We start from the raw sequence: 11381 nt of genomic DNA on the forward strand, positions 1-11381 counted from the left end.
CATACCAATTGTTAAATAATTTTGAGTATCATCCCTGGAGATGGACCTTTCGATATATGAATAATGATTCAAACCTTTTATAAGAAAACTGGAAGACTGCTCAAATCTTCAGGAAACAATGTGTAATTAGCAAGGTTAATTTAGGTTGATAATTATAATTATAGCAATGAAGGTAATCCCCAAAGCTTATAAATGCATTTTAATAAATTTATTGTAAATGATGTGTTTCTACATGTTCAGCAGATTAACATTCTCCTTGTATGGGTTGCCCAAGTAGGCACTGAGACGATTCAAATGCAAACCATTTTTTGACAGGTACAGGGAACACTAGCAAGGAAACAGTAAAATGATACAGAGAAGGGAGGCAGCCCATAAAGAATATATGGTAACACATTGTGAGACAAACTTAATCCCACAGGGAAACCCTGAGAATGGTTGAGGCATGTGCTTCAGAATTACCCCACTAGAGGGCCAAGGAGGCCTGGGTGTTTGTGCTCATAACCCAGTCGTTCGTGGAGGGCGGCTCCTGGAAAGTGTTAACTCCCTGGGACCACCTCTGACCTGAGAGTCCTAGAGCAGAAAAGTCTTCAGGAAAAGTCTTTAGGGACCCAGATGTGAACACTGGAATTTGGAAGTCCCCCGGGTGGAAGTGATAAGGGCACCCGGTGGGGATAAGGGTGGGGACTGGGAGTGATGACTGCAGTTACTCTACATTCATCAGAGTTAGGTTCCATATTTTGCAGCTCTTGAATTGTTCTTTTAATCTAGCCTTATCTAAGATACATTACACTATGTTAAAGACCTACTAATTTTAGTTTTGTGGGGAGAGGTAGAATTGAAAAGCTTTTGTTATAAGGTCATGTTCCTGAAAATAAAGAGGGCTTTAGTAGATATGACCTGGTCGAAGTTATTACTTGCCTTCCAATTTCCAGATTGCCTCCTATTTTCAGGAAAGGAGATATTTATTTCTATGTGTACAAGATTAATGTGTTCAATTAGTAACAGCTTACCTTTGTTCTCCCAAACATTAAAGATTGAGTAGTAAGAGAGGATTTTCTCTATTACATACCCCAAATGTAGATGTTGGTATGAAGAACAGAAGTTATAAAAGAATATGAAGAATGATAAAACATTTACAAATTCAATCAGAGACTTCTAGTTGAGGTATGCCAGCTGTACAGTGCTTGTAAGAGGCTGTTCTGGTTTAGCTGATAATAATGTACTTTAAAAGACCAAAATAAATGTGTTCAATGATATACCCAAAATATTATAATCATTTCAGAAAATCTGGAAAGTATAAAAGTGTATAAGAAAGAAAAGAAAAATCCCCTATAATTTTACTACTCAGTAATAACTACCATAATCATTTAGCATATGTATTTCCATTTTTTCCTTTTCTATGCCTATTTTTACTTCATTAAAATAATATGTACAAGCACTTTTTTCATTATATAACGAAATACATTTTCCTAGGCTAGTGTTTCTTAAACATTAGTGTGCATCTAGAATCACCTACAGGACTTGTTAAAACACAAATTGCTGGGCCTCGTTATTCCTAGAGTTTCAGATTAGGTAGGTCTGGGGTGGAATCCCCAAACTTGCAAGTTCGAGAATCTAACAAGTTCAAAGGTGAGGTTGATGCTGGTGGTCCCACACTAATAGAACTTACGTATTTAAACTTGCATACGTGGGGATACTGGCCATATTTTGCTTTCTGATCAGGGACTTGGGTACACACATGTGCTTATTTTGTGAAAAATTTTCCAGATGTGTATTTTTTATATTTATATTATACATCAATACAAATTTAAAGATGATTTCACTAGCATGATTTTAAAGTTAAATAATATTTTATTTCTGCGTGTGCCATAACTTAACCATGCACTAATTTAGTTTTTTTCTAATTTTCCTCTATCATAAGTAAAACTTAGATGGACATTTCTAGGTGTTAATATTTTAGAGACTTTCAGATTATTTTATAGCAATTCACATTCAAGGTAAAAACGGATATGAATATTTTTAGCACTGTTGATAAGTATTGCCACAGTGCTTTTCCCCAAATTATAAAAATTCATTTTTCAAACAGTAGTTACACAATTTCTTATTTGTTTGCTGAATGGGCAATGGCCTTCTTTGGATGAAAGTAGTAAGATAATGTTTCTTTATTGCTTACATACCTTTTTAATATTTGAAGCATAATCAGAATGATTGATTAACCTCCGTGGCTTTCTTGTGCCATGCTTTCAGAATTAAAGGTCGTGGTGTTCTTCAAAAAATATAAGTTCTTTGAAAATTTCTGAATAATTTTTTTCCTATGTAAAATCCTAGAGATTAAGTATTTTGTTTCTTTCTTAATTTTAAGACTGGGAGTTAATAATGTAATTTCATTAGCCCCAATCATTTTTATTTCTCCAGAGTACTCCTTTTAATAAAGTACTTCAGTCAGAAAAAAATGGAAGGTTCACCCTAACATTGCCCTTTCTTCTTTAAAAACAGAAAGCACCATTATATGGGAGAATCAGACTGCTATTTTATAGGAGGAGAAGGTGAAAGAGTTGGGTTATCATAGCTTCACTAAATAAATTTAAAAATGAATGCAGTCCTGGATTTCGGCCCTCAAGGAACTGCAAGTTTTAAAAACATGTTTTACTGAAAAATAGTTGTTATGAACATTCAGAATTTGTTTATCTCTAAATATATATTCAATACATACTGTATTTGACTGCATGAGAATCCTTCAAGTAACATTCTACATATACATATATGTACTCGTAATTTTCCTTAGATTCTCAAATATTATTAATATAAACTGAATGAGAATTTCAATGTATATAACTTTTCTGTGTTCAGAGAGAATTACAAATGTGATAAATATTGCTATATCACTTTTGTTATTTTCAATAAAAACTTCTTACAAGAATGATCAAGGAGTCAGCCTTGTCCATTTCATGGAACAATTCCCAGAATTTCCCAATGTTACCTGTTTCCGATAGTGTGGGATTCAGGGTAGCAATGTTTTATATGTTTGGATGACAGCGGATGTGGTGAGTGTAGGTGAATGTGGCACAGTGGGGGCTCAGTAAATCTTTATTGAAAAAATACATTAAAACTACAATTAACACCTGACCATTCTTCAACTGGCATATATTTCTGGTTTAGAAGTCAAAGGGCTTGAGGATAAATTACAATGGCTGTGTTTATTTCCTGTATCCTTTCTAAATATTTGGGAAATAAATAACAGGGGTAGAATTTGAAGATAAAGGGGGCAAAAAAAAGACAATATACAATGTGTTCTTCACCATTTCTTGCTTCTTTCCTTTCCTTTTATCTAGCTGTTTGCCCTTTAAGACTTCCATACTCTGAATTTAATTCATTAATAAAAATAGAAATGAAAGATTTCACATAGTGGAATGTGTTTTTCGAGGTGTTCTGATATTCTGTTTTTCCTCTCCTCAGCTTTTTCTCTTGCCTTTTTCTTCATTCATTCCATATTTATAATTTCTAATTAAAATTTGGCTGTATGTATCACATGGCTGCTGTAAAAATATGATAGAATTATGCACAAAAATGACAAGATTGTGAAATCTGTTTGAGAGAAACTCCTTGGTCTGTGTATCTTTCCCTTTTGGTCTCCAACTACCAGTGTTATTAGGATTTGGAAAAGGCTTTTGATTCCAATTTTACCATCTCAGAGAGAAAAAAGACAGTCATTTTCAATAGTATATTATTACACACAATATGGTAGCAAGGTGGGGAAAGGTATGCAGCAACAGCCTGATGTGGTTGGTAGAGAACTAGTTAGGTTTAATAATGACATTTGTTTTTATATATGTACCACAGTTCATCTAAAAGCATCACTGAGCACTTGACAGCCATTACTGGTCTTAAATGTCAGTGAGGGGATGTGTTAGTTTTTTAGCAAAACCAAAGTGACAGTCCTATCCCAACAGCCAGTGAAACTCCTCATCTCAGGGATTTTCTCCTCCAAATGCCAAATGGGATACATTTGCATATGTGTTTTCTGATGTCTCTAAAAGCTGGAAGTTGCATGTGACTTTGAGAAATTTCTTGTATAATATGTGCCTATTTATTTTATATGTAACACTATTTTAATTTTTACTGTTAGATGATTCCAAATAAATAATAAAAATGACTTTCTGTTTTTTTTTTCTCACCTGTTATCTACTTACAGTTAGTCTTAAACACAAATAACTTGGAACTAAAGTTTATGGATTTAATATAAAGTACAAAGTATAAGCATAATAATTAATCCTAGACCAAAACTGTAAACATAATTGAATCTGCTATACAAAGGAAGAGTATATTGTATTTGAAAGTAAATAAATCAATTCAGCCTTATGTCCTTTATGGCATTCAGATTATTGGAAACTTCTCCCTAAAACCTATTACAGAAAGCAAGTCATCAGATGGGTTCTTCCCTCTTCCCTTTAACTAAATAACTGAAAATCATAAGCATCAAGAGATTTTGCACCTTTTCGCAATAGGAAGACTCTTGTCACAAGGTTAACTCCATTCCTTTTATATTTAGAGAACCATTAAATGCTCATTTCATGTAACCAGCAGATTCACCACATTCGGTACTTCATATGAGCTTTTTTAAGAAAAAACTCATATAAGCTTTTAATTAGCTATGAAATCAATATTTCAAATGACAACATTAGTGTATGAAGAACATGATCTCATCTAGCTAGAACCAGTAAACCACATGAGATAATTTTGGTGTAATCCAGGGTTTACTTGCATTCAAATTATCCTTTAATTATAAAGAATATCATAAAAATAATTAAAATGATAATAAACCCTCTGATAATGATACAGAATTGCTTAATAGCCCATTGTTACTGCTGCCCATCTCTCAATGACCAATGCTGTCCTCCCAGCCACCCATAGCCATTACATGACATACCAGCCAGAAGTCAATGAATACCTAATATTTATGAAAATCAAAGCATGTACAAGCATCTAGTTAAATGGGAGTTTTTTTTGTTGTTATTGACATTGTGCAACCAGGGAAATTAAAAAAAAAAAAAAAAAAGAAGCCATTTAAAAAAAAACTTAAATAATTCACGGTATGGATGTCTTCCCCTTTAAAAAAGTTTTCTGCTAAAACTAGGTGTGAGTCTTGATAAGGCAGGGATACAGAAGAGTCCTCCTGCTGCCCCACCCCTAATTTTCATAGTGGAAAAGAATATCCTTGAAATGGGAATTTATATTTTGATAGAATGTGACAAAATAAATTCATTTAGCAAATATTTTTAAAATATCCATTATATGCTGAGACACTGTTAGGAGTAAAACATAGATAATGCTACATGGTGCTCCTTTTTGTGTTTTCCCCATAATTATTATGGGCCAGTGAAAACTGCACTGTTTTACTTCAACCAGCTTGAACTGGACCTTTCTTCATTTGAAACAGAATCCTTCCTATTCATCCTTCTTAATTTCTGTTTCTAATTTGCATTTAGTGTTCAGTGTCCTAATACTGAATATACAGTGAAACCTTGCATCTAGGAGTACAATAAATATTCATTTAACATGTCTTCTATATAGCATGCATGGTTCCAGAACCTATGAAGATGAAAGGAAAGGGGATTGCGGCCTTTTTCCCTAAGTGGTGTTAATCATACAATTAGAGATATTGTGGTTTCAATAGGAAAACAAAAACACAAATGAACAAACACAGTAAGAAGCAACAGGTCTGAAAGGGAACAAATTCTCCAAAGTGTGGCCTTATTGGTATTGAAATATTGGATGACCAACAAAGATTCGTATTGTCTTTACATCAAGGGTTGGTTATTCAGATCAATAACCCACACATTTACGGAAATGGTTTGCCCAGCAAATATGAGAGACAGCTCTTTAAGCTGCATCTATCGTGTTGACTTCAACTGGTCCATTAAAAACCTCTGGGTGTCTACATCAGTCATTTCTAAAGCGTTGCTGTTAAGCAAGAATTGCGAGCTATTAACCTCCTGAGAAGCAGGTGTGTTTAGCTCTTTCTAGGGCTCAGACACTCGCTCAAAGGAATAGACTCTGCATTTAGGTACCTGCAGGTGAGTTCAGTGTTACAACCAGAAAAAAATGTTTATAAATGAGGTCATTTTTCTCCGAGTCCTGATATTTTTATGTTCTCGTTTTTAATAAGGTGGGAAGTCTGTTGTTTCTTTCTTCTGTGATTTAGCTGAGAACTCTACTAAAGCACTGAGAACTTAATGGACTCTAGCAATAATAATGTATTGGGTTTCTCATCCCAGGATTTCAAAGCATTTTATTAAGAATACGAGGGCCCTCGCTGGGTGAAGATGAGGGTCAGGTTGGTCTGAAGCCAAGGAAGGCGTCTGGTGACGGGTTCACACTGCTCTCATTCACTGTGATGTCTCCTGAGCCAGACATGTGGCAACAGAAGGCTCTTCTGGCTCTTTCTTCATTGTCCTTTTCATCTGAGGCAATGCAGTCTCCTTTTAAAGAGCACTTAATGAAGCGGGATGAGTCCCTGGAGCACACGTTCTCTGTTTATCTGTAGAACTCAAGTCTTGTCTTTCCACTTTATTGTTGCCTTCCATATACATTGTTGAAAGAGCCTGAGACTGTCACGGCTGTGAGCATTTTCTTTCATGAACGAGCACACGTGAGGCACCAGCCACAGCCTCCGTCAGACATTGGATGCTCTGGGATTGGCATCTCATCTTTTTCTGTGAAGTCTCTTAACGACGACATGACTTCAGATTTGCTTCCTTGTGTTAGAACTTCGAGGAGTGGCGGTGTGAAATCTGGCTTCCCCCAAAGCTCTTGCATGAGTGTTGGCTTCACAAGTCATCTATGAAAAGGGTCTATGAACAGACTGTACAGATGCTGTGTCTGGCTTAACTGTGCCAAACAAATTGAGGGTACTCTGCCACCAGGTTTCCTATTTTCAGGATGGCTTATATATTTTGGCTGGTTTAATTGAACACAAAAAAACAAAAAAACAAACTTGTTACAGTTGTTAACTGACCTGAACTTTGAGGCCAGGGAGATGGAGAATGGCTCAAATGCTGTTTTCTAGCCAAACATTTCAGATTCATGAAAGGAGTAAAATCCTTAAGTTAAGCCAAAATTCATTTATAGAATATACCCACATGGTAAATTTTTAAAAAATGAATTGAACATTTAGAAATATGTGGAATTGGTATTTTAGTCTTTAAATATCGTTGTTTGAATGTGAGTTGCTCATTTCCCCCACCTCTCCCCTCAATTCCCTCTCCCAGGTCTGATGGGTGATGACACCCCTGGCTCCCTGGCCATAACAGCATTGGTTGCCTCTCTGTCGCAGGGAGAGTAATAAAAGGGCACTTCAATTGGCTCTGCTTAGCTGTAATTCTAGGAATTCTAGACCCATCACCGGTTCCCCTTTTCCTTTTTGAGTGTTTTAGTAGGTGTCCTTAAAGTGCTGATGAATTAGGTTGCACGTGACTCTTGGCATTTTCCTCTCTTTCCGCTCTGGCATCTCCTAGATGGACACAAAGCCACAGAACTTGCAATGTGATTTTCTTTTCTGTGTCTTCTCTGTCACAAATGTGGGCTGATTCAGCCTGCAGCTCTAGGGTTTTTTTAATCTCAGTTCCAACAGTGGCCCCACACAGAAGTTCTTCCTGGGTTCTGATACAGATAGACAGTGAGGCAATTCTGATCCAATATCCGATTTGGATGAAATGACCCTTTAAGTTTTTCACACTCTTCAGTGCAGCTGCATCTCCTAGAGTTCAGACATTAGTCCATGTGAACTAGAAAACAGGAAGCACACTCTACTAAAAATTGCTCTTCTCTTTGTTTCATTCTGGAGGAGGAGACCATCAGACCCTTAAGTCTTTGAAATTATGAATTGGTCATTTGCACAGAATCATGACCACTTCTAGAGTTCTGGAATGTAACGATCATGCACAAAACAAGCATTTCTAATACCTAAAGGAGAAAAAAAAGTGCAACATTTGATGAGTAAATTTTCCCCATTCTTTTCTAAGTGTTTTTTATTTATCTATTTATTTAGTCTACTAAATGGTGCACAGCCAAGAAACTAATGTGAGCTTCTGGCAACCTCAGAGATTGTTTTATATTTGTTTGTACTACTCCGGGTGGGCTGACACTTGACCATGCAGATATTACTTATTGACTTGATTGGAACGTTCACAAGCTCTGCGATGTTGGGTCTGGTGATGGCCAGGGTTAAAAATATAAGAATGGAACAGAAAAATGGGATACTAGAAAGGTTAGGCCACTCCTAAACCTTACTGTCTCTTCCCCACTCTGGAAAAATGATCTCACCCTCAGGTTAGCTATTCCTTTAACTCTTAGGAACACCATCGATCTCTTTATCTGCTTTTTCACCCAAAACTCACCATTTCCTTCCAACCCAAGGGCTCAAGCTGACCAGTTTAAAATGCAGGTTTAATCCTCCATATAATGTATATCTCGACCCTCCTTGTCATCTCTGTGTCCTTGTTGCATCTCTTTTGCCTTCAACCTCTCCCTCTCCTTTGGCTCATTTCCCTCAATCAATAAATTTGTCTCTGCCTTTCTCTTCTTTACAAAAGCACAACCAATTTTTTTCCAACCTCATGTGGTGATTTCATTGCTATCATCTCTCTTTTTCTCTCTGGCCTTTCACAATCAAGCTTCATGAGAGAGTCATTTGCACTCACTGTTTTCAACTGCTCACCTACCACACACTCCTAATCTGACCACTCTCCCTCCCACTCCACTGAAAGTGCCCTTGACAAGGTCATTGATGATCTCTTAAATGCTAAATCCAACTCATACTTTTCCATCATTAGTTTACTTGAAATCTCTGTTTCATCCTTTATTTTTGAACTTCTTTCCCTTAAACTCTTGATTTCTACCATTTCCCACTACCTTTCAATCTCATCCTGATTCTCTATCATTTGACATTTTTTTCCTCCATCACTCCCTTCCATATAGATGTTTTTCTCTGGAATTAAAGTAAAGGACTTGTGTCATCCTCTGCACTCTCACTAGGAAATCTTGTCATCCTTACATTTTTATCTCCTGTCTTGTCTTTCATATCTGTTTCTCCAGCTAGTCTAGACAATGGTGATAACTCCAGAGACCCCCTCTCTAGAGCCAATTTAGACATCCCCTGGGCATCTCCTTCTCAACACGTATGATTCAGGGCTTATCATTACCACCAAGCTTGCTTATCCATCTATATTCCCTTTTATGGTGTATGACATTACTGAGTCTTTTTGCAGTTCCCCAAAACAGACAAGATATGCTTTTTCACCTTTATGTTTTTGCACCTGCTGGTCCATCTGGCAGGAATATTCCCCTAGCCCATTTCACTTAACTAACATTTTCTGTCATTAAAATCTCAGCTGAAATGTTATTTTCTTTAAAAATCATTTATCAGATTCTCAAGTTTGAGATAGTAGCACTACTGCATGTTTTTTTCTGACCCTGTTTTCTTGTCTGTAACACCTTTAGACTGTGAGTTCCTTAAGACCTGAGGCACTGTCTTGTTTACTATTGCATTACAGAGCCTGGGATATATTTCCTGAATAATTGAACAAAACTAGAAACCCGAGACTCATACCAGACCTTTCCCCCTCCCCCTGCCCTTTCTGGTTTATACCACAATGCACACAGTTCTATTGATTTAACTTCCTAAATATCTATCAAATCTGGTCCTTTGCCTCTTTCCCCTAATGTGATTTCCCTCTCTCTCTCTCTCTCTCTCTCTCTCTCTAACATATGTTTATTGACTACTTTTTATTATTATTTTAGATCACTGACATATAAATTATATCATTAGAAGACTATGATTAACAAATCCAAAAGTTAGCCTGTAGTAAACCATTCTAAGGCAATCAGTTTCATTGAACTCTTCATACATGCACAAAATCAATGATCTTATATTACACTGGTATCATTCTAAACATATAACAGAAATTACAGCTGCTTAGTGGGGAATTTTGGGTTCTAATCCATTTTGGGCTCTCCCCTGAATATCTTCTTTGCAAGACTGATGACCCAAAACTTATCTTTCATTGGATTAAAACAAAAATAAAGTAGGTAACTTTGTAGCTTTTAAAACTTCATTTCAGAGTTTAATTTTTAAGAATACAAAAAACATCACAGAGGTTACTTAAAATCATAGAGACAGTATTGGATTTTCCTATGTAGGTTTTGAAATTCTTTGACTATTCTATTAAAAACCACCGATCTAAGTATATAAGGAAACATTCACACAGAATTTTCTTTCACTAAATGCTTGAAGGAATTGTTTTCTCTTAATTTAGGTGCCAGCTAAAGGAGGTGGAGAAAGAGCAAGTATTCCTCAGAACTCTGATAGAAACTGAAATGCAAATGCTTTCATTTTCTTTTCATAATCTTCTCCAAATCTCTCATATTGAGCTTTGGGGAATTGATTCTTCCAGTTCATCTTCACCAAAGTTCATCTTTGCAGCCATGAATTTATCCAGGAACTCTTCCCAGATGCCAGGCTCTGGGTGCATTTTTGCCATCTGGTAGAAATAATAGTAAGAGTCAATCACATCTTTGGCATTCCAAGCCATGTAAATCATCTTGCAGTCATTCTTCCAAAATGAAGAAGGAAGAAGTTGAACAGGTAGGTGTGTTTTCACTGAATGAGGCAATTGCATGTTTTTCAACTGTTCAATGCCATTTGAGACTCCAGGGACTGTAACTTCCATGAATGGCACTTGTCTATACATTGCATCCCTTTTCCATTTCTCCACATTTCCATGGTTATAGATCAAATCCAATATTTCACTGATCCAGGTTGTTCAATATTTGGTGTAGGTGGAGATCAAAAGGTCATCTGGTCAAGCCTGAAATGACTCCACCTGGGACCAGTCCTCAGCAATGCTCCAAAAGAGGGGGATATCCCAAACATCCACCAACTCCCTCCTGAAGATATGCAGGTTCTTGTCCATTTTTGAGAGAAGTTTCGAGGCTGAGAAAAAATGTCCAAATCGAGGCATCATCAGGCGACGCTTTCTCCCCAAGACCAGCTGCGGGTGTTCCTGGACCCTGTCACATGGCCAGGCACATGGCGGCCTCTGCTGGTCTCCCCCTTCTCTTCTGGGTTTCATTGCTTTCAGCTTCTTGCTTCTGTGGCTTTCTCTCCCTAACCTGATTTCTTGACCAGATTGTTGCAATGGTATTCTAACTTGTCTCTGCTTGCTTCTACTCTCACTCCTATGAAATTCATTGCATATGTTGGCTCCAGAATTTTCCTTCTAAAATAGAACTCTGCTCATGCTGCTTACCTACTCAAAATCCTTCCATGGCTTCCCAGCTACCAGTTTATGTAAAACTATGAAGCACAACATTCAGGGTCCTTC

General features: G+C 36.8%; 1 pseudogene; it reads right to left on the reverse strand.

The window, feature by feature from the left end:
- Positions 1-10418: 10418 nt before the first annotated feature.
- On the reverse strand, positions 10419-10970 carry LOC119511283 (annotated as a pseudogene).
- Positions 10971-11381: the final 411 nt, after the last annotated feature.

This window comes from Choloepus didactylus, chromosome 16 (assembly GCF_015220235.1).
Source record: "Choloepus didactylus isolate mChoDid1 chromosome 16, mChoDid1.pri, whole genome shotgun sequence".
Lineage (NCBI taxonomy): Eukaryota > Metazoa > Chordata > Mammalia > Pilosa > Megalonychidae > Choloepus > Choloepus didactylus.